The following is a 24606-nucleotide window of genomic DNA, read 5'->3' as shown; positions in this document are numbered from 1 at the left end:
GAATGAAAACTGAAGATATAAGAACTCTCATTAGCTAGCCTGATTCATAGTCTGGATTCCAAGACCTGCGAGGTTTGGAAAAATATGCATAAGTATCCAGGATTTTGGAATTTGCCCCTTTCTAGTTATTGGCCCACCTGAAAGACTAATGCTCACCTGGTGGATGGCTGTCTTTTCATAAAGAAAGCAGGGTATTAGTTGTTTATGGAGTACAGGCATACTCTTCACTGAAAAGCCATATGAACTAAAAATTGCACTCAGAGCACTGAGCCCATAGCAAAAACAAATTGCTTTCCCAGTAACGTCAACCCCAAACATTCAATCATAAATCATGAAATGAAATTTTTTAAAAAATAATAATTTTTAGGGTTTTATTTAATTTTCCTTCTGGTTCCTGAGCCTTTAGGGTGTAATCAGTTTGTTTCCAAGCTTTTTTATGCAATCATGAGGGATCAAAACTTCCCTTTTCTATTAAAATGAAAGCTGAGATTCTCGAACAGTTCGACTCCAGCAGCTGAGACTACAAGGAAAACATTCCAAATCATGAGGTCCTTAATAAAATCATGTGGTCTGGCAACACTTCTTTCCTCTTCCCCATTGGGCATTGGGACACAAGACCCACGCCTAAAAAGGTACCACCCTGTGGGGCAGGTTATGCATATCTTGAGGCTCTCAAACTTCTGAAGATTATCATATGTGGCTCAGAGGGTCAGTAAGTTTGGCCACTCCTGGTATATACCCTGTGCTCTCGATCAGTTGGAATTAAGAAGTCCTTGGGTCACAATAGCAACTCCCTATCATAACTCTGAAGGGATAAATTCCAGCATAATAGCTGTGTGCCTGTTCTGCTTGTGTACTCTTACCTTGTGTGTGGTGTGTTCTTCATATACATGGCTGCAGAGAGCATCATCATCCACGTACACTAACATGAATTTGCCAAATCCTACTGTCAAGTTTTCTGAAAAATAGTTTATTCTTCCTCAGCTTCTAACAGTGCATAGCAATATTCCAGCATAACACACCATGTAGGTCTGATTCTTCACTCACATTGATTTGCCAACTGAGTAATGTAAGTGATACTTGTTTAATTTGCATTATTTTTGACCACTATTTGGTAATGAAAAATTAACTTGTTTACTGCCTCTTTATTCAGTGTAACTAGCTGACTTAACTAATCTTTGAAAATTGTACAAGGACTGAGCATATCCTCATACCCAGCTGTATTCCCAAACAAAGCCAGGCTTATTGTCTTTGAAAAATTAATAGAAAACTGGTTTAGTACATACTAATCAAAACAAATTAACTAGTTATGTCAACTAGCTACATTAAATAAATTAGCAGCAATTCATAAGTAGTAAAACAGTTCATTTTTCACTAAGGAAAAGAGAAGGCTGAAAAATGAAAACCGAACTGCTTAATTTCCATATCCAGTCTGGCAGAATTTGGAGTGGTTCAGAGGGTGGCCTGGGGTTGGAGAACTGAAAAACTAGTATGAAGCCATTTTCCTAGCTTCTCACTTCTTCCTTCATACTTGCACTCACAGACCCTAGAATTGCGGTATGTAGATTTAAAAGAGTTTTTTTAAAAAACCCACAAAAAGGACACACTGGGTTTTGTTTTGATATACTTGGTAATTTCCTTTTTTTCAGCAAGTGAAACAAAACAAACACTCACTTAACATCACTTGCTTAAAGAGGATACATTTCAGGCTTTCATTCAGGTATTTCAGGCATTAGACTTTTTGAATGTGTGAGGCACAGCTAGGATATTGGATTATGAGGGAAAACCTGCACAATAGAACAAATCGCTTGAATATGATAATCATAAAATGGAGCTACTATTTGGAATCTTTTATATCAAATAAAACTTTTTGATTCAGTCAATAACAAATACTGAACCATTAGCACACTTTTGAGATTGTTCTTCAAAGTGAGATTCAGCACGGCACCTCTAATGCACCACACAGAACTTGCAGACAGGAAAACATGGGCGGGGGAGGGTGGAGTGTCGGGGGCTAAAGCAGCTTTAAACCAACTTTGATCCCTTCTAATCTTAGGCTGCTCTGGGGGCTGGAGAAGCAAGTTTCTGACAAATTAATCTGTATTATTTGCAGAAACATCCTGGTATTAATTCTCATTAGTCAATACCAGCTGGATACATTTCCTTGAATCTGGCTATTATGCAATGATTGAGTAATGTATAGATTTGATATGTTTTACATTTTCTTTTTTACCATTTGACAACAAAATAAGATGCGAGAAAAATGGTGCTTAATTTGCAGCAGGCTCACCAGATTGTCTGATTCTCTATTGCCTTGAACTTTGTGTAGTCTTATATACCTCTGCAAAGTAGGTGTAGAGGGCTTTGCATCCACATCCCACAGGTGTAAATAACCTCACAGTACAGTGGAGATTCAGGCCCAAATCACTTAGAAATAAAGCAAACATTAACCTTGTAAAAGGTTTTATAAGATTATTTACTATCTTATTTATTTGTTAGTCTGTGCTTTGTTACTCAGTATTGCTTTGGGCTCTTATACTGGTCCTGTGCTCCACCCCAGAGGTGGCTGTATTTCAATAGCAGCTGATCTCTCACCATAAATAATTTGAGTAAAGCCTGTGCATTATTATTTAAATTCTACAAATGTTATTAAAAATTAAGTATTTAAAAAAAATAAAGTATATACATTAAAAAGGTACTTTTAATTTCCAGTTTTCAAAGGCTTAAATAAATTTAATCTTTTTTTAAAATTATATGCTAAGACATTTGGATAGTCACAAAGTAAAGAACCATTATTTTACAGAACAAGGCATTAAGGAATGAGGGATGCTCGAACAGACTTCATAGAAAGGATTAGTTCTCCACACAAAGCCTTGAAGACTGCTTTAATTATTTTAAAAGAAAGCTCTTATATGTGGGCAGTATAATAAATAAATACATTAAATAATAAAGGCATTCTTGGGAACATGGGAGCTGGAGGAGGGATAACAACCACCACCCAGAAATGGGAGGTATGAACACGGATTCCTGTAAGAGCTTCATAGGAGGAAGTTCAGGTGAAATCAGAAAGATGTGTACACGAGAGCCCGCAGGCTAGCTAGAGCTGAACAAGCCTAAATTCAGTCTTGTGCTCCCCAATATCAGTAGCTGGGCATTCTCAGGAGAGGGCAGATTTAGAAGCTGCTTCCCCACAGATCCTTAGTCCCAGTCTCCTTGCCCAGCCAGTAGGGTTTCCTAGTCACAGATCCTCCTGTGATCTGGTTCTCTCCCTAATCCTGCTTCCAGTTGCCCTACCCACATTCCCCATCACCACTGGTTCCCAGTCCCAATCCCCCTCCCCAGGCTCTTCATCCAAACTCAGTTCCTCTCCCCTCATCCCAGTCTCTTTGCCCAGCCAGCCCCAGATCTCTCCCTATACCCTTGCTCCTTGTCAGATGTCTCCCCACCAGTTCTTAGGCCCAGTCCAAGACATGCCAAACCTGTGGGAAAAAATGCAGAAATTTGGCTTGTTTTTGGCTTACTTGGCTTGTGAGTTGCTTGCTGGGTAGTTTTGGCTTGTAGCTTGTTGCTTCTTTTTTTTTGAGCTGGGGGCTAAGATCCTCTCTTTGCCCCTGGCTAGAGCTATGTGGCATAATAGCACAGACACCCTTTGCTGCTGGCATAATGGAGGGGTGGGCAGGCCAAATTTGAGCAAGGAGCATTGCACTGTGGCATTGTGACCTGGTCCATGTGTGACGGGTTTGGTCACAGAGACCCACTCCGGACTGTCACTTGATATGCTGAAACTACCTCTGATCCTGTTTTCTCTGATGGCTTGGAAATCCAGAACCCTGTCTTGTTGAGCCAGACACACTACCCTACTGCAACACAGACCCAGGATCTGAACCATGCCCCGAAAGCTGCAGACTTAACTGAAAACAGCTCAGCAAGTACTCCTGTCTCCAGCACCCAGGCACCCATTTAACTCTGTATAAATCTTCTACAGGGTAAACTCATAAATTGTCCACCCTCTATAACACTGATAGAGAGATATGCACAGCTGTTTGCTCCCCCAGGTATTAATCACTTATTCTGGGTTAAATAAACAAACATGATTTTATTAAGTATAAAAAGTAGGATTTAAATGGTTTCAGGTAATAACAGACAGAACAAAGTAAGTTACCAAGCAAAATAAAACAAAACACACAGGTCTAAGGCTAATACATTTAAGAAACTGAATACAGGTAAATCTCATCCTCAGAGATGTTCCAATAAGCTTCTTTCACAGACTAGACTCCTCCTTAGTCTAGTCCCAATCCTTTCCCCTGCTACAGTCCTTGTTAGTTCCAGATCAGGTGGTAACTAGGGGATTTTCATGACTGGCATCCCCCTTTGTTCAGTTCCACCCTCTTTTATAGCTTTGGCACAAGGTGGGAATCTTTTGTCTCTCTGGGTCACCACCTCTTCTTCTAAATGAAAAAGCACCAAGTTTAAGATGGATTCCAATTCAGGTGACATGATCACATGTCACTGTAAGACCGCCTTCTTCATTACCTAGTAGCTGGGAGACACATATACAGGAAGGCTTGCAGGTAAACAAACCCATTCACAGGTTCATTGATTCTGAAGCACCCTTAATGGCTTCCACTTAAAATGTTTACATCAGGAATACAAGTTTATATCTTATTCTGATAACTGCAGACATAGAAATAATACATGCAAACAAACAGGATGAACACACTCAGTAGATCATAAGCTTTATAAAGAGACCTTACAAGAGTCCTTTTGCATGAAGCATATCCCAGTTACATCATATTCACTCGTTTCAGAGTAGCAGCTGTGTTAGTCTGTATCCGCAAAAAGAACAGGACTACTTGTGGCACCTTAGAGACTAACAAATGTATTAGAGCATAAGCTTTCGTGAGCTACAGCTCACTCCATCGGATGCATAGAATGGAACATATAGTAAGATATATATAAGTTGGAAGTTACCATACAAACTGTGAGAGGCTAATTAGTTAAGATGAGCTATTATCAGCAGGAGAAAAAAAAACTTTGTAGTGATAACCAAGATGGCCCATTTAGACAGTTGACAAGAGGATACTTAACTTAAGGAAATAGATTCAATATGTGTAATGACCCACACACACCCAGTCTCTACTCAAACCCAAGTTAATGGTATCTAGTTTGCATATTAATTCAAGCTCAGTAGTTTCTCTTTGGAGTCTGTTTTTGAAGCTTTTCTGTTGCAAAATTGCCACCCTTAAATCTTTTACTGAGTGGCCAGAGAGGTTGAAGTGTTCTCCTACCGGTTTTTGAATGTTATGATTCCTGATGTCAGATTTGTGTTCATTTATTCTTTTGCATAGAGACTGTCCGGTTTGGCCAATATACATGGCAGAGGGGCATTGCTGGCACATGATGGCATATATCACATTGGTAGATGTGCAGGTGAATGAGCCCCTGATGGCATGGCTAATGTGATTAGATCCTATGATGGTGTCACTTGAATTAATATGTGGACATTAGCATATTTCCATAAAACATATGGAGTGCAATGTCACACTATGGCATTGCAACGCCGCTCAAATTTGACCTCCCACTTTTGCAGTCTTTCCAGCACCCATAGGTCGGTGGCAGGTTTTCCCCTCACTCAGTGAAACGGACACGCACCATCCACTATTCCACACAACACACACACACACACACACACACACATATCAATTACTTACTCTTTTCCTTCATCAGTCCTTGTGGAACTCAGTTCCCCAAAGTTTGTGTAATATAGGAGTCTGAAGCAGTTGAATAGAGACCATCATACTGAATCTTAGGTCCTGCAGACTGAAACCCAATTGAATGTCTGCACTGGATTCATTTTGTTTGAACTTGCCCTGCTCTGGAATGCACCCAAACAGAGAAGGTAGCCAAAGTTTGGAAAAGAAGATGTAAAAGGAAGGACTCAAACTGTTCTCTCCAGCAGAAGCAAGGGCATACAAGATAATTTCCCTCTATTTCTGTAGGAAAGGAAAGTAGCCACTGTTGTTGCATCTTTTGGTTTAAAAATCAAATACAGGTAATTATCAAGGGACTAGAAGGTAGCACAAGATGCTAGTGCATGATTAAACTATAGTGTGGTTAGGAAACAAAAGAGAATTCCCTAATTTAATTTCTTTATTTGAAACTCATTTTGAAATGAAGTAGAATAAAAGCCCCAAATCATCACAAATTTCAATAATATTTATACCAAAACAGTACTTATTCTGAAGTTGTTCTATGGGATAAAACGCAACTTCAGTATAAATTTTTTTTGTAAAAATAAATTTAATTGAAACCTTAATGAAGGATATTGTGTCAAGTCTGTCTCTTCCTCCATAGAAGGTTCATGGTGAACATTCAGCAATTGTAAGGCTGAAATACTGTAGAAGCCAATATCGTAATCCCAGACAATCTCTGCCATACATTTGCTTTATTTACCACATACATGTTTGTTATTTTGCAATGTTTCCCAGTATATTATCTGTTCATTTGGATAAATTGCATGGGAGGTAATCAGTCTGTTGTATATACAAGGAGAAAATGGGACATATATATTAAACAAATAGTTATTAGGTGGGGGCACCATATTAATTCCTGCTTGTTCAAGACACAGAGCTACATAAATATCTTCTAAGTATATATACACATGACTTTTAAAGATGCATTGACAATTTTTGCAGCCAGGGTTCCAGAAAAGACACATCCAGTTCCTGAACAAAAATCAGGGTAGCGCTCAGCTGAGTAGACTTCCTTGGGCATGTACCATTTGCTTTCTTTATTTCGGTGAGGCTGACCATTTCTCATAAGATAGCCAGTGAAATACTACTGTGAAGGAGGCATAAGTGGTCTTCGGAGACTTTGTATTAAATATTCTGTATTAACAAAAACATCACTGTTTTAATGACACAATTTGCACCACCACAGTAGGTGGCAACCCACTTCAAGCCCATTATGGTTTTAAGAGTTAGGTTCTTGTAACCTTGTGTCCAGAAAGTCTTGTTGAATGATGTCATGATATTGACTGCTTTCCCGCAGTACGGCTTCATTTTGTTCTTTGTCGTTAATACCCAACATAAATAAGCGAACAACTTTTATTCCTGGAACCACAGATTCATTTCCCCAGGTTTTCCTGATGGGTCCCCTGTGCTGCTTTTCATCGGCTTTGGTTGCTATTAATAGTATTAAGAAAGGAGTTCTTTCATTACATTTATCTCTTTCGTTAACAACAAACCTAAAGGGTTGAGTATCATTGATTTCAGTAGCAAATGGTGCCGCATTTACAGTTAGTCCCCCTATCTTCCTGTTTAGCAAGAATTGTCTGAAGCTGGAAACATTGGTTCTCAGGAAAATGTTTTCTTTTGCTGTCTCAGGTTTCTCATATCCTTTGGCAGGAAATGGAAATCTTTCCATTAAATTCAAGACAGTGTTTTCTTTAATTTTGATTTTTGCTAAAACAGCAAAGTAATTAAGAGTCATAGGAATGAAAAACAAATATATCCCTAGAAAACAGATGGAGTAAATCAAGAAAATACACATCTTGGAGCACCTCCAAGAAATGGGAAAATATCTTCCATAGCAGGTCATGTTGGTGGTTTTCAAACTGATGCAGAACAAACTGCTTTTAGTCACACTGACATCTGAAGAAGAGGGTTTTGCTTGCAGCTGATTGGTTTCCTCCATGACAAGGTCAGATGACCAAATCACTTCCATAATATTGATTCTTTAGGGTTCTTTTAATTAAAAATGTCCCCTAATTTACATCCAGATGTAATGTAGATTGGTCATTTTCTTGTCAAAAGAACTGGTATCCTATGTTTGGACTTTACTGATGCCTTCATTTTTCAACTTTTCTTTATGAGGATAATACAAATACAAAATTATAAACAAAACACTTATTGCCCAATGCAATTTATCCCAAACTTTACAAAACTGGTCAACTTTTATAATATGAAAAACAAATTGCTGCAATGCAATTTCAGTTATATCTAAAATTTAACTCCAAATATTTTCCATATCCTATGTGTCTTTCCATTAAAAGTGTGACTTTAACATTAATGGAATTATTCTTTTATACTGAGAGAAGAGACCCATAACAAGCAAATATTTATGAAGAATACAGAGCACATTCTATTTTAATTATGTATGTTTATGAAACATGCTAAAATGAACCATATTTGCAGTAACAACAACATCTTGACGTACAGATGTTTTATCTATCTGTATCAATCATACGTCAATCTGATACGTACTCAAGCTCATCACCACCCTGCAGGTGAAAACAACTGTACCTTCAATTTTAGTTATAATTTGTAAGTGTTTATATTTTTTTTATGTTGTTGTATTTTTAAGTAAAGCTGGGTGAAGTTTTGCATTTGAATAATTTGCTCACCAAAACAAGTTGGGTCATACAAGGGTCAGGTCTACTTTGGTTAATTGTTTTGGATGAATAAAAAACCTGGAAAAAGTTTGCTTTGGCACTTCTGAAACAAAATGTTTTGACTGTTCTTTTCAGTAAGCTTTTTCTTTTCAGAATTTCACTGAATTGTATTAAAAACCACATATAAAAGGAGGTTAAAAACAGCACAAATTAAATATTTCATTTTGGGTTGAACAAAATGTTTCCTTTGACCTGAAACTTTTTTTAAGTCTTTAATTTAGTTGGGAAGAATGAAAAAAAATAATTTTGTGTTGTATTGACCCAAACAGTATTCTCTCTTCTTTTTTGGTTCAAGCCACCAAATTGAAAAATTGGCTACTCTCTCAGTTCTGCTTTTATGTGAATTTTGAGATCATGAAAGGTGCTAAATACTGAAAGGACTAGAGCTACGTAAATGACTTAGGTAGTCAGATAGAAGTCCTCTATCCACAGGCCCTGGAGATCATGGGCAGTGCAGATTCTATCGCCTCTCTACGCCTTAATTCCAGATGGACAGCCTCTAAGGCTTGAGCATAATTCTGTGTCCATTCTGCAGTATGTAGGGGTCAAACTCCAGTTTCTTCCCCTGCCCCAAAGGATACAAAAACATATCTCTAGAATCAAAAAGCTTTGTAGATACACAGTTTGCAGTGCACTGGAAAATTATTACAGCAAAGGATGTGGCATGGGGGAAAGCTAGGCATATTACCTGTATTGAACTGCCTTTCACAAACTGAAAGGGCAGAAAGCCTGTGGGCTGCACGAGATTAATTTTGTTGAAATAAATTAGTGCTCAGGTTGTATGTTCTCCTCACAGAAAGTCAGGCTATGTAGAGAGGAGATGCATAATGAAAGTCAGCACTGGTGCCAGCAAAGGTTCAGTAAAGGAGACAGACTGGGTCCCTACAATGGGATCCCCCAGGACTGGCCAGAAGGAGTAGCCGAACTCAGTCTAGTGTGCCACAATCATCAGGAAGCCTGGTTCAGAATAATCCAGAATGAAGTAAGGGGGTAAATCCTATCCCATTGACAATAGACCAAATTACCCCTGTTTTTAGCTCAGAATGCATGTACTTTGTATTTTTATTATTCCCATCATAGTAAAGAATTCTGCCTCTCCTTCTAGAAGCATGTGATCCTAACTCTCTGCTGAGACCTCTATCAAGTTTAACAGTTTTGACGGTTGCTTTTTTATGCTATGACTTCATTCACAGATTTTTAAGTCCAGAAGGGACTATTATGAGCATCTAGTGTGATCTCCTGCATAACAGGCCATAGAACCTTATCCAATAATTCCTGCATCAAGCCCATAATTTCTATTTGAGCTAAAGCATCTTCCAGCAATATATCCAGTTGTGATTTTACAACTTTAAGTGATAGAGAATTATTTATATCCCTATGTAAATTGTTCCAATGGTTAAGCTAGTTTCAGCTTCAGCTCCCAACCATTTGCTTTAACATTAATTCATTAGGAATTGTCAACACCAAATCATTTCACGCTGAAAGCCATCAAAGAGGAACCATGGATTTTATATTGCCCCTTACCTTATTCAGAAAAAAACAAACAAACAGAAAATGAAATTCTTCTTTTTCTAATGGCAAAACCCAGAGCATCAGAAAGAAAAACAATGATACCAAATGAAGGTTCTGCCAAAAGTCATCCTTCTGGAGAGTTGACCATTTTTTCCTGGGGAAAAAACAAAAAACAAAGCAAAAACAAAACAAAAAAAAACCCCAAATAAAACTTTTAAAAAATAAAATAAATCAGACATCATCTTATTTTATAAAGATCCAAAAAATAATTTAAAAACTGGCAGCTGGTCAGCCATCAATGATACAGAAGAAGTTAAAATTTTAGGATAGTGCTTGTTTCTTATTGGCTAAAGTATAGAACAAGTACAGAATAAAAATCCACACAGTTCTCACCATTTTGGATTTCTTACCAAAACCCTATCAAGTTTCCACTTTGCCATCTTATTTATTCATTGTAAAGCATCTTGTCAGAGATTTGCTTAAAAGGAGATTTTTTTAAATAAAATAACTTAAGTTTCCTCTGAGCAAATAAGGAATCCTAGCAGCTCTTTTAGAATAAAAAAACCCCAACAACAACATACAATTTTAGAGCAATGTTTCCAAGACTAGGTGCCTGAAGCAATATTACAAAGCTCATATTCAAAAAGCATGAGTTAGGTTTCCAATAGTCATGAGATAAAAAAATAATACTTGTGGAGTTCTTTTTTATTTGACATCTGACTTTTGCTCCTTCAGGGTTCACATTTTCCAGCATTTTCCCACAACCATGGAAAGAGGGGTAGAAGAAACTTGCTTAAATAAAATATAATAAAATAAACAAACATTTTAAAAAAATGGAAGCTGAGATTCTGCTGTGTTCCCATGATTCCAAGGCTGAGGCACTTAAGAAGAACACACCAGATATTGTTAGATTTTAACATGGTAAAGTTGCAAAAGTTGACAACTCTGTTAAACTTAGGCTCCAAAATCCATATTTAAGACTTTCAATTCAAATGGTCTAATTTTCAACCATGTACCCTCTCTTTTTCAGCAGCAGTACCCTTTGAAAAGTCAGACCACTTTTATATAGAGCCCAAAATATGGATTTAGGAGCCTAAATTGAGGCACCCAGAGTTGAAAGGCTTTACGGTTATTTTATAAAAAATACACTTGTGTTGTACATATGAAAGACAGTAATTACACACCTAAATAGATACACAGTTGCACTTGTCTGTCCTTCAATATTTTAAATAAGTGGTGCTTACTACCAAGGAAATTACTGTATAAATAATTTGAAGGGCAGAAATTATTGGATAGACGTATGGGTGGTCTCATCTAGTTAAGTACACAAGATCCATTTTCAACATGATGAACCATGGAACAAGGCACCATGGGTCAGCTGATAGGCCACTGAAGTGGAAAAAAGGACACCTAGACTCGATTCCTGGCTCTGACCTGCTGTATGATCTTGGGCAAGTAGTTAATATCTAATACTTCAGAGGAAGTTGAATTCCTTTGTAAAATGCACTAGGCCATTTTTCTCAGTGCTGAATATGGGAAGGGGATCATATGGTAGATTGATATATTAAAAACCTTTGCTACCGGATTTGCAATCTCATGTGCCAGATCTTTTGATATTCTGGGACTGAGATTATCTAGTCCTCTTAATTTGAGCATATTAAACCCTATGAGTTTTGCTTCCACCTGGGATGTGATAATTTCCATGTCTATACAATCATTCCCATTAGCCATCCTGCCTTTGCTCCCATGTTCTGCACTGTCATCCTTATTGAAAACTGAGGAATAATATTAATTTAGTTTTTGGGCCATAGATAGTTCATCGTTAATCTCTTCCCTATTCTTGCTGCATAGGGGCCCTGCTTCTGTCACTAGACAGATAGAACCCCTTTTACAATCCTTCTCCAAAACGATTTTGACCTAAACCAGTTCTGTTTTATCCTTTGCATCATTTATTTCTTTATAGTCTACTGCATTATTGATGTACAACTCTACCCACCAGCTTTATCTTTATTTCTCTGTCTCCTGAAAAGCACATAACTTTCAGTACCTGTGTTTCAGTCATGATTGCAATTCCACTAAGGTTTGGTTATCCCTATAGTATCTTTCTTCACCAGTAGTTCTAGTTCTTCCATTTTGCTGTTTAGGCTCCTCACATCAGTGTACAAGCATCTAAGTTGTTTCTATCTGACAACCCGATTTCCTAATTTTTGAAAAATCAAGTTCATCTCATTTGCCACCAGTCTTTCTATTTTTTATACCAAATAATTTCACACAGTCCTCTCGGAGGGTTGTTTATGTGCATAAACTACACTGGTGCTCACATTTACAGAAACATTTATGATCCAAATCAAAAATCCCCAAAGCACAACAATGACTAAAAATTGCAAGCCCAAAAAGATTAGCCCAAGTCAAATTCTGCTCTCCCATCCTGAGAAGACACAGAAGAAGTGACCGCAAAAGGTACAGTACAACACAGAATTCTGAAAAAAAGGGTGTTTGTGGGGGAGGCTTTAGCAATCTTGTTACTAGACAGTAATTAGACAGTTAGACTGCAGTCACTTATAGGAATTATTACGATGTGACAGATTATGAATAATTAATAATTATAGGCATGCTCATGGAGACATGGAATGCCGCCTCTGGGTAATAGGCAGGTCTTAATCTTGTTATGGTCACTGGCGAAATATGGTTTTGTATCTGACATGTTACATAAACATGGGACATAAAATCCTCAACCCAGGTCCCTATTTTTTGGGTGCTCTTGGGTTCCTGAACTGGTCTCAAATGGATCCATGGCCTTTTGAGGTGTTCTATTAATTTTGTATTCTTCTCTTTTTTCCTTCTCAGTGCTTTAAATATGCAATACCACCTTATTGGCTTAAAGATTTAGCTGAATTTATTTTTTTGGTGCTCTGCTATTATAATAATTAGTGGAACCGTATGGTTTTTATATACAGGTATAATTGAATATATCTATTTGATTCACAAATCACGCCAAACTCATAATGAAAGAAGTGTTCCATGGGAGAAATTTCTGTGTAGCTCACTTTGTAAAAGAATCTGTGAAAAATTCATAAATAGTGTAAGTATGTGATTATTAATAAATATCATAAGAATGGATAGTTATAGTTTCATTATTGACCTGGCTATAGAATGGAACTTTATACATTTTGCTATACAGGCAAGGATGCCATAGTGGAGAAATGGTTTTGAAGTCACAGAATCACTGACAGTTTTCATACAAGTGTTATTTCAAACATCAAGCCCTTCTAAGCACTGCAGGTTGGACAGATTTCAAGGATTTTTGTTTGGAATATAAAAAACAGTATGTCCACGCCGTGAACAAGACTGGAAATATTTTAAGACAGCTTATGTTTGAAAAATACATGGTCTCAGGAGCACTGCCTGTAAGCCACAGGCGTGCCCAGCATAAATAGAACTGGTGGGATGAAGGAATGGCTGTGTCCATAATGCATTCATCCACGTTGCCCTTATCCATCTGATTTATGTTTTACAATAGAAGCTGATTCAGAGGTAAGTGAACAGATTTGAAATCTCTAGGTAAAATATCATTATGTGCACAAGTTTAACAGGGGATTCTAAGATGAAAGTTTAAAGTTGTGAATGCTGGCACAAAATTTTAAAAAGTTCTCATATCATGTATATTTCAGTTCTCACCCAGTTACAGAACCAAAAAAAAAAAAAAGTTTCTTGACTATAGCCATGCTTCACCTAACAAGAACTGCTAAATGGAGTGATACAAAATTATAGGAAGCTGGAGCAAGCAACAAGAACATGAGGCAACATGAGGGAACCTCCAAACGTGAGGACATTTGGCTGAAATCTGACCCAAAGCTTTGAATCTTCATCCGTTCCTCCAAATATTTTGTTTTGAAGTTAACTCATCACTGCTGGTGGCACATGAAAAAGAAATGGCTGTGACACAAAAGGCAGGAAGGTCACAAAATGGAGAAGGACTCAGGCAGCGTGAGAGTGGTCAGATATCAAGACGACTTTCAGATCTTGTGTGGAAAATAGCAATAAGCGGTGACACTGTCACAGGGCTACAATTCCAAGGGTTCCACCGGTTACCAACACTTTTTGAGCTTTGCTTTTGTCATTCACCATGTTCCTAAAAGTCTCAGTGGGAACAGACAAGTAATTAAAGGTTGCCAGTTATGTAGATTGTTAGTATGTTATATTTTAGTGTTGTATTTCATTGGAGTTTTTTGTTGTTTTTTGCGGGTGGTGGTGGGAAGAGATGTCTCTTGGAATTGCCTGTTGCACTTTAGTGAGCAAATTAAGGGGAAAATAACAGTTTCTGAACAGTAAACATACATTATGTTTTCTTTAGATTAATCACATGTACATTGTGTTGAAATGTGTACTTAAAATAATTCAGCTAGCATGTAATTGTATTAATCTGAATGTTCTATGACTGGGTATTTGTAAGTGAACTGAAAGAAATCACTGGTTTTAACACAAAAGAAGATGAATATAACTAAAAATTAGGAAGATTTCGTTGGTAGTGTATCTCTGTATGTAATTTGTATAGGGGATCATTGCTACCAGAAGCAGGATCTTTAACATTAGCTGTTGTATGACAGTGTAGATAGCAACTGCAAGAAGAAAATATAACCAAGGATAATAAACAAGCTAACAATCATACAGATAAGGAGTACTTGTGGCACCTTAGAGACTAACCAGTTTATTTGAGCATGAGCTTTCGTGAGCTACAGCTCACTTCATCGGATGCATAGCATATCAGTTTCCACGATATGCTATGCATCCGATGAAGTGAGCTGTAGCTCACGAAAGCTCATGCTCAAATAAACTGGTTAGTCTCTAAGGTGCCACAAGTACTCCTTTTCTTTTTACGAATACAGACTAACACAGCTGTTACTCTGAAACCAATCATACAGATAGTACTGAAAGCATTTTTTAGTATAATAGCTTTGCAAGCTAACTTTTATGCTTTACTGGATGGTTTCATTTTCAACAATTATTTTTTACACCAATATGACACCCTTTGTTCTTTCTTTTTCCTGTTTCTTCCAATGCTTCACTTACCTTATAGCTTCCTCCACTTTATTACACATTACAGAGCCTGATGAAAATATTGCATCTTTTCTTAATATAGTGTAGTGAGACCCTCTGAAAACTGGTGATTATGACTGACTGAAATATTAAATTACAAATACAGAGCAACTGTAATACCAAAAGTGCCAATTTATTCCCACTAAATTAATGAAAAAAGCAAGCATTGAGCCATATATCTGAATGACAGGAGGAAAACAAAACTAATTCAATTTGCAGGTATTCTTCTTAGAGTAACTCATATTCTTCACCAGAGAACATTACTATCATCATCTTATCTAAACAGATCCATTGTGTTGGGCAACATACATGCACAGAGTAGCGCACAGGGCTCATAGGGAATTTTCTCTACATGAATTTCTGATGGAAAAAGCCTTTTCCTTTTTGAAAAAAATGAAATTTTCAGTGGGAAAATTTCAAATTTTCAGAACATTTTTTTATTTTTTGTCAGAAAAAATGAAATGGTGGCTTCCTGGCTGCGTACAAAAGGTGAAATTGATAAAGAGCTTGCAAGAGGACACCTGACATGCTGAGAAATTCCACTTTGGTTCTCCTGGTTTTTTTCAGAATTTCTGATTGGCAAAAATAATAATAATTGAGGTTTTTACTTTTCATTTTGAAGCAGGGCAATTCCCCCCCCGCAACATTTTCCACAGGACATACGTTCCATTTTCAGGCCAGTTCTACAAACAATCCTTGCCCTGAAGAACTTGGAATCTAAATAGACAAAACAAAAACAGGTTGAGGGGATGGGTAATTACACCCAAACAGAGTGAACAATATGATGGAAGCAAACGGGGAAAGATGTTTTCCCCCCAGTATTTCCAAATGTTTCACTAATATTGTAGAAGACAACAAATCTGAGCATGACATGGTGTACCACAAAGTCTCCAAATGAGAGATTAAAAACAAAAACAAAAAAGCATCACCTTACTGTAGTTTGATATTAAAGTAGAAAATGCAAAAGTACCACCTAAACTAAGGGCATTGTTAGAATTCTGGAATTAGAAGATTCATACCTTCTGCCCTCCCAAAAGATTTCCCACCCAACTACTGATCCAGTCAAATATTATTTTCCTGTGTGATCAGAAAAGGTCACAGTATGAGGGAAAATAGCATGCAAAGAAATCTAGATGAAATGTTTGTTACAAAACAGTTTGGCAAAAGTTGGCCATTTTTCAATTAGAAAATTTTCAAGTAAAAAACCCCCAAACAACTCTGATATGTATTAAAAGAGCTAGGATTTTTTTTTTATTATTTTTTATTTTTGTAATTCCACCAGTTTGAAGAATTTCAGCCTATTGGTTTGTTCGCAGTATTTTATTTTTTTTGTTTGTATGTATGTTTGCTTATTTCTTACTAGCACTATACAATTTATGACTGAATTTGTGTTTCTCTGCCAAAACAAAAGTACTAAGTAACTACATTTCAGATTTTTTGAGATTAAATTCTTGTTGTCTGTGGATATTCCTACAAAGAATTCATATGAATGTCCAAAAGCAAAATTAATGAAGGGTTCACAAGCATGGTGAACCAAAACTTGGTACTTAGTTTGTGAAACAGTTCATGAATAATTTTCATCATTATTTGCCTATTTTTACATGCAAGTATATTAAGATAACAGCAAAACCATATAGCAAACTGCATGTTATACTCCTTATATGTATATAAATTATCACCTCAAAATATGATTGCAATTTTTCTATTAGTAAATTGCTTTAGTTATGTGAGTTGACAATGGATATTTTTTTCTTTGTGCTCTTCCTGATCACGCTGAACCTGCTCGGTATAATTGTCTTTTGCTTACCTTGTTTTTATACCACTAACTTTTTTGGATGAAAGCCTGGGCCTACTGAAGAGGCAATGGCAAATACCTAGAACACATTCCTTAAAGCAGCTTAGAACATTCACATTTCACAGTATGATAAATAATTACATGATTGGATACAGCATTCATGCTGCTGAGCAAGGCTGTATTCATATTTGCAAATATTCACTGTACTTTACACTTTGCACTTTTGACTCTTAACATGTCAGGCAGATAGACTCAGCACCAGCTCTGTCTATTAAAATCCTTCACAGAAAGAACACAACTAAAATGCATTTTGAAAACAAGAAACTTTCTTATTTATGTAGATTCACATGGTAGCTTAAGCCGATTTAGAGCTCATGCAAGTTTACTCTTCTGAATGAGGACTTAAACTCCCAATTCCTTAGAGCACTAGTTAATGATAATCTAAACTAGCAAAAGAGATATGGGAGTGTTTTTTTTTTTAATCTATCAAAGTTGATTTTTTTTCACGAGTGGGTGTGACCTACAAGTTAAAGAAACTTATATTCCATTTTGATAACGCTTTGTTTCCTTGTTTGTTCAATGCCTGAAATAAGAGAGAAGTTAAAGTTTAGTTGAATCTCGCTTATCTAAGGAATCTGTACTTCCTTAACGTTATCTTTGTTCTGTTATGGTTGATACTAAAAAATTGTAGAGCTGGTTTTCTGTGGAATTTAGAATTTTTCACACTGCTAAATTTTCAGGTTGTTTTTTTTTTTTTTTAAATCGAAGCTGGAAAATTTAAGATTGCTTTCACTGTGATGTCAATGTAACAATCAGTGAAATTAGAACAGAAATTGAACCCAAGATCCAGTAGGGTACTTAAATTCATGTTTAACTTCAGTGGGAATATTCACATACTTGTAGTTAAGAAACTGCTTCCTGTTTATTTGTATTAGGGCTTTAATATACAATTGTAGGAGCTGCTTTGTGGGTTTTTTCCCAGGAAACTGCGCAAGGACACGCTCCTGCTCCCATTGAGTTCATTACAATCAGTTGGGGATCAGAGTGTAGACTTACAGTGTAATACATGAGATGACAGAATATTAAAGATGTAGTGGGAAAGATCAGATATAGGATACATGCCATACTGAAGAGTTGTCAACTAGATTTCAGAATTGCGGAGAACAATTTCTGTCCCTTTCTAAGGTAAGTTTTTATCAGGAGTGAGATCTAGAAGCCAGAAAAGTGAATTGAATTTCCTTTTTATGTTCCTTTGAATATCATACAACTAAAATGGCTGAATACAGGGGTAATGGAGGATACTGTAATATTTGAGTAGAGCTGAGTTACTAGCAGAAAAGCATTCTGCAAATTCAAATACAGAATTTTGATTTTATTATAGATGTGACCCTTTGGCATTTGCTTTACATCGACCTTACAGTACTTGATCTTTACAAGCATAAATACTATGAAAAGTAAAGGTTAAGCTTGAATATTCATCAGAAGTTGATTTCTAATTGTGTAGTCAGTTGTAAAATTGGCAGGTCATGCAATGTCAATTAGTTATAGTACCTAGGTCATCCAAACATTAAACAGAAATGATAATTTGTGACTAATGTAATGAAAAAACACAGCATGAATTGCAAATACATACAATGAATAGAATTATATGGCATTAAATCATATAACAAAAAAGTTTAATTTTATTTAAAGCTTTTAAAACACAAAACACACTATAGTCATGGAATTATGTTACAAAATATGAAAAACAAATATACCCAATTTCTAGGTAAAGTCACCACTCAACCAGCCAACCAACCACACACACAAATCAGTTCAGTAATTCAAATTCTGATTGATTCCATTAAAATTAGATTCTTAAAAGTTCAGGATAGTCATTCTTTTCTCCACACTACACTTGTGGGCAACTACTCCATTATTAGCTTTTGACCTACAATATAGACATAGGAACTTGTAGATGATTGGAAAAAAAATCAATACTTCGTCTGCATAAACTTGTTAGATAAGAGGACACCCTCAAGTTAAATCTAGATCTGAATTCACATTTCTTCATAATTCAGATCCACAGCTCTGCTTTGTATTTATCTCTAGCACTCAATACAGCATGAATGCTAGGAATGTGTTTGGGAGAAATAGGAATGACCCAAGCCTAAAGCTGTGCAAAGGATGGAAGTTCCATTTTGTGAAGGATTTTGAAGTGTCACAATTTGGCTTTGCTCTGAATAGGCATGAAAGCAGACATTTTATAACCTCTCCATGAAGAGAAATTCTGGAAAAAAAAAGTTTCCGACTGATCAAAATGCTTTGCTTCTATTTAGACTGCTTAAATGTTGCATTACATTATAACAGATAATATAATAAATTTTAAAAAATCAAAATGAAAAAATCAAAATCTTTTGTTACAAAAATGTCAAACTGTGATGTTTCAATATTGCTGGGATTCCCCCCCAGAATTCTATGAAATGAAAGTCTATTGAAAGTGATTTCAAAAAGCAGTTTTTGAATTTCAATTAGGACAGACTATGGTTCCAGCAAAATCTCCCCCAAGGAGTGGAGGGACAAGACAAGAAGTTTTTCATGGGGAGCAGGTTTTCTCCTCACTTTTTAAAGTGACTACAGCTTTAACCTTTCCCATGTCCAGCAGGACTGCAATAGCGAGCAGGTAGCAGAGATATTTTGGGGACCTGTACCTTTTAACAAGAGGAACTGTCCCCCTTCCCCACCACACACACACACACACACACACACACATTTTTTCTTCAGTCCAAGCCCTGGCCACTTCAGTGCTGTCTCGCTTTATAGTTTCTCCCACTGTACCTACTCCTGTTCATTGCAGATGTCAGTCATTCCCTCTCATGCAGTATTTTTCTGTTTCCTATTTTGGAAGCAGCAGGTTTTTTGGCCAGAGCAGTGATGTACTTCAAGTTGTTTCATGTGGATGAAGCTGCTGTAGATGGGGTGCATCACTGCTGCACAGGTGCCTCATCTTGCTGAGGCGAGCAGCAACTTGACCAGTTTTATAGTGAGTCAATGGCTGAGTTAAGGAGAATCCAGCCATCCTCATGCCTGGTCTAGCAAGAGCTCATTGCATTGTGCATCATCCTCTCTTGTACATTCCACTGCTCAGGTGGACAAGGACTATCATATGTGGAGCCCAATGTGGCCTCCAGACTCAGTTATCACCTAGATATGTGGTGCACGGAAACTGGGTACTGGCCTGTGCTGCTCCCTGGAGCCAAGCACCCTGTCCACAGTACATGTTGGACCTGCAGGCTGAATTGAATATCTGTTCTGGCATGACTGAGGGATGGCCAAGACAAATTTGAAAGGCATTGTGATTGGGTAGCTGGAGGTGTCCATGCATAACTTGAAATGATGTCATCAAACATGCAATTCATCCAGACCACCATCCATGAGTGCCAGTGTAACCCACACACCTCCTGTGGTGTTCTGTCCCATCTATTGGCACTGAGACACTTAAGGAGAGAGAGAAAATGAGTCTGCTCTACAGCTTTAGCTAACAGGCAGTTGGCTTTTAGCTCATGTGATAGAGGCTCATGCACTAAGCTCCAAAGGCCCCAGGTTCGATCCCATCTGCCAGTGTTACACCAGCACCAGTTCCGGGACCAGCACTGGAATTGCTCCCACCTAGAGACCAAGATTCCCTATTGGGTCATCATCTTCAGCTAAGGTAAGGCTAGAGATCCTTCCTCCTCCTCATTTGCTCAGGGAAATGCTTCTCACAGTCACTCCCTCACCACAGCAAAACCACAAGAGCCAGGTCCTACACCAGGAACCATGTGGGTGGCTCTTACACATGCGCAGTGCAGGGCAGCTGCAGTCCTAAGACCCTTAAATCACTGATCAGTCCAGACAGGCCACAACTTAAGGAACCTCAGTGAGGGGATATTAGGGGGCACAGGCTAGGAGCCAGAGCTATAGAGCTCCTGGGACCTAGATAGGCGGAGGGAACTATAGAATTTATCTGTGTCCAGCAGCCCCAATATAGAATCTGCTTTATATTCACAACAGCCGAGCCCTATCTCTTCTCTACACACCCAAGTGTCTTGGTCCGTGCTTTTTCTTTTATAAGCTCCATGTATGCCTGTCATTCCAGATGATCCCAAAGTTCTTTCCAAACTCCAAGCCAATTTCTGCGTCTTCCACTCAACCAGTACTTTCAGTGGCCATGATGGAAGTTTCTCCTGAAAAGGGGCATTCTGGTTTGTCCCAGGATGCACTTTGTTCACCTATGAAATGCAACCAGCTCTGGGGTGAGATGTGGCACCTGATCAGCAGTAACAGCACTTTACTTTAGCAATTTAGTACAGGATGTGAACAGGAATTTTGTTATCCAATAGGAGGAGTGTATGTGGGAGGGATAATTTAGGAGTACTGAATGTAATTCTCCACACTGGAATTTGGCCAGGACAATGGGATGAACACAGACACCTGTCTGGAGAAATCTCCAGTGGGTCCACATGCAGCAGCCCATCTGCCTAGTAATACCAGAAACAGTGGGAACTTCATAAAGTTCTGGGTCTAAATAGAAAAAAGAATTCTGGGTAGATATAAAATGTCAAAGAAAAATACACCTGGATAATGCCTATTTGTGGCGATCCTGGTAAAGCCTTTTGTACTTTGGGTCAATGGGAATTCATTCTTGGCCATGGAGGCAAAACTGACTTAAGGCAGCATGCAGCAAATGATGGATACAAGAAAAAAAGCACAGGTCAAAGGTCTGAAATATTAACAAGTTCTTTGTCTCTTCAAACATTGAAAGTGACAAAATTGCAGCATGTGAAATTGCAACCATTTATCACATAGTTAGCCACCGCATTATTGGCACACTCCATGCTGCTGTAGCTAAGCTTGTTAGTGAAATGGTTCACAATTCAAACATTGCTAACACATTGCCTTGTGCAAGAACAGAGCAAGAGCTATTAGGCACCACTGTTTTGCCCCCAAAATCTGTGAGGGATTGTTTACAGAATTAAGTAACATCACCACCAGAAGAACCCATGTATTTCTTTGTATCAATTAATGCCTCAAAAAATGTAAATCAATTACAAATCAATGTACTTGGTGTACAAATGTACAAATCAATGTACAAATCAGATGGCATCCAGTACTAGTTGCTTGACTTATGACGACTATGATGAATCTGCAAGTGGCATACATCATGCTATAAAGAACTGCCTAGAGAAACACCAGATAACATTAATTGTATTACCTCATACTCAAAGGCAAATATGAACATTGGCAAACACAATTCAATATTTCTGTTATGTACCAAAAATGACCACATTCTGAAGGCCAACTGCCTGACATACATAATCCACAATACTTACAAACATGCAAGTGATCACCTGTCAGTTGACACAAATGATTGTGTTAAAAATTTACAACCATTTGTGTGTGTTCACACAGGTCAGAAGTGGAGGGGTTTTTTGAGTTTGTTCAAACTGAATGGAAAGTAGTACAGTAAAATGTGAGTACATGGCAATTGACCAACTTTTGAGAAAGTGGCCAGAGATTAGAGCCTACTTCAAATAACTAAGGGAGTCTTGCCCAGCAACTTTAAAGAAGATTTGCACCAGAAATAGTATCTATACTGGCATTGTGGACATTTACATGTGGAAAAAACACAATGCAGTTTCTTCAACAAACTTGTGAAGAAGTTGGAGGAATCCTAGCTATGAATTACTTGTGTGCAAGCAGAGATGTACCTTTTTAAGATGAACATACTGAACCAGAAAGATGATTTTTTAATTCCAAGGCAAACTGATGGAAAAGCTATTTCCACAACAAAAAGTGAAGGTAAAACAAGGCTTTATTAAGTTTTATGACTAAGCTTTTGACAATTGGATTGATTTCTCTTCACAATATAATGATGAAGCTGAAACCCATCAGACTCTGGGAAGCTTAGTTTCTCAGACCTTGAGAATGTAACTAGCACTCAAAATTAAGGAAATCAAACATTGATCACCTCTATGAGGAATGTACACCAGATGAGATGCCATTGATACTTAAAATTTCAGTTCTTGATGTATGTCAGTGAAAAGTGGATGGATGTGTTTCAGAAGCGTGGATATGAAATTCTGAAAAACTTGTTTCAAACTGTGTGCTTTCTATTTACTGTACCAGAATGAAATGCATTTGTAGAGAGGATTTTTGTTCTTATTGTGGAATAAATGATCTGACAATGGAACAGATAGCATAGATTTAATTAATGCAGCATAGATTTAATTAAAAGCAAAATCAAAATTTGCATAAACTTCCAGTTATCTTCAAAAGATTTCTTCATCTCCATACAACAGGCTCAGGAGTTGCCGCAAAAAGCAGCAAGAAATACTCCCGGCAAACATAGGTGAGTACAGCTTATTAATTATATAATTATTATTAGTAGGCTCCCCACACATCAAGTTGCAAAGGTCACCATCTCTGAGGGTGGGGCCTGAAATCACTACCTCTTCAGGTGGGTGTGGGTGGAAATCTGTCCCTTATTTTTTAAATATAAAGTTGGGAACCCTATTCTCCACATGCCCTTATCAGAGCAATACCTCCCCCTGACAAGCGTTGAGTCCATTGTACAAAAAACAAAGACTGACCGGTGTCAGTAGTGAGCTCCTGGCTCTCTAGGTCTCCAGAGCACAAGGCTTGAATCAGCATTTGAACTTTTGGGTGCTTATCCTAAGTAAACACTCCATCATGAGGCACAACTCCCCAACTGTGTAACAACCAGAACTAAGGTCCAGCTCCTCGTCTGGTATAAACCAGGGTAGCTTCAACAACTCCCAGTTTCACTTACCACAATGTTCAGCAGCAGCCTATGCTTTAAAAGATTTGCCTGCATGTTCTTCCCTTGTCTCTTTCACCCCCTTCTGCTCCGTAAATTGCACCAAACTTGACGCCTCACAGCCCTCTGTGTTTTCTTATCAACCACCCATCTCTGTTCCTTTCGCACACTGAATCCTGTGCTTGCAATAAACTTTCCCAACCTGCCCTTGCCTGGAAGTTATCGTGAAGTCCCCAAGTCCTAATGGCCACATCTGTGCAAATTTATGTCTTGTTTGTAGCTAGACTTAGTAGTGGGAAAAATCTTTGTGGAAAATTGATGACAATTTTTCTTCTTCTTCATTTTAGTTAATTTTTAGCAATAAATTTAAATTTTCCATCAAAAAACTAAAAACTTCAAAAAACCACCCTATATTTTTAAGTTTTCTGACCAAAAAATTGATGATTTTGTGGAAAGCAAACATTTTACACACACACACACACACGCTTTTGACAAAAACCCAATTTTTCACTGAAAAAAGTTTTCACAGAAAATTTTCAATGAATCCTATTTATGTGTCTCTATCTGTGCTTTAGGAGCTGATCTGTATCTCACTTCCATTGAAGAGAGTTTTGCTCTTAGTTTCACTGGGTGCATGATTATGTAACCCTTCTGCCAGGTGCAGTTGGCAGCAACCAGGGTTGGATTCAATATCTAGGTGTTCACCTTAACAATACAAAATAGATCTGGCTCAAGCCCCTCACTCGTAATCTGGGAACATTTAGCACTACCCTGGGCACCTCTAAGTGGCAGTAGTTTCCTACTGAGTCTGTGTATAACAAAAGAGAATTTTTAATAAAGGGGGAAAGGGTACCCAATGTTAATTTGGGAGAACATCACAACCACAGTTCACAAGTGTGTGACCATAGACAAACAACCACTCCACAGTGTGTTGGGCAGTGTCCTTTGCCT

General features: G+C 37.6%; 1 pseudogene; it reads right to left on the bottom strand.

The window, feature by feature from the left end:
• Positions 1–6458: 6458 nt before the first annotated feature.
• LOC102934337 overlaps positions 6459–24606 on the bottom strand; it is a 156986-nt pseudogene continuing 138838 nt past the window's right edge.

Source organism: Chelonia mydas, chromosome 8 (genome assembly GCF_015237465.2).
Source record: "Chelonia mydas isolate rCheMyd1 chromosome 8, rCheMyd1.pri.v2, whole genome shotgun sequence".
Taxonomy (NCBI): Eukaryota; Metazoa; Chordata; order Testudines; family Cheloniidae; genus Chelonia; species Chelonia mydas.
The sequence above is the reverse complement of the archived record's forward strand: the minus strand, read 5'-3'. Positions and strand labels throughout refer to the sequence as shown.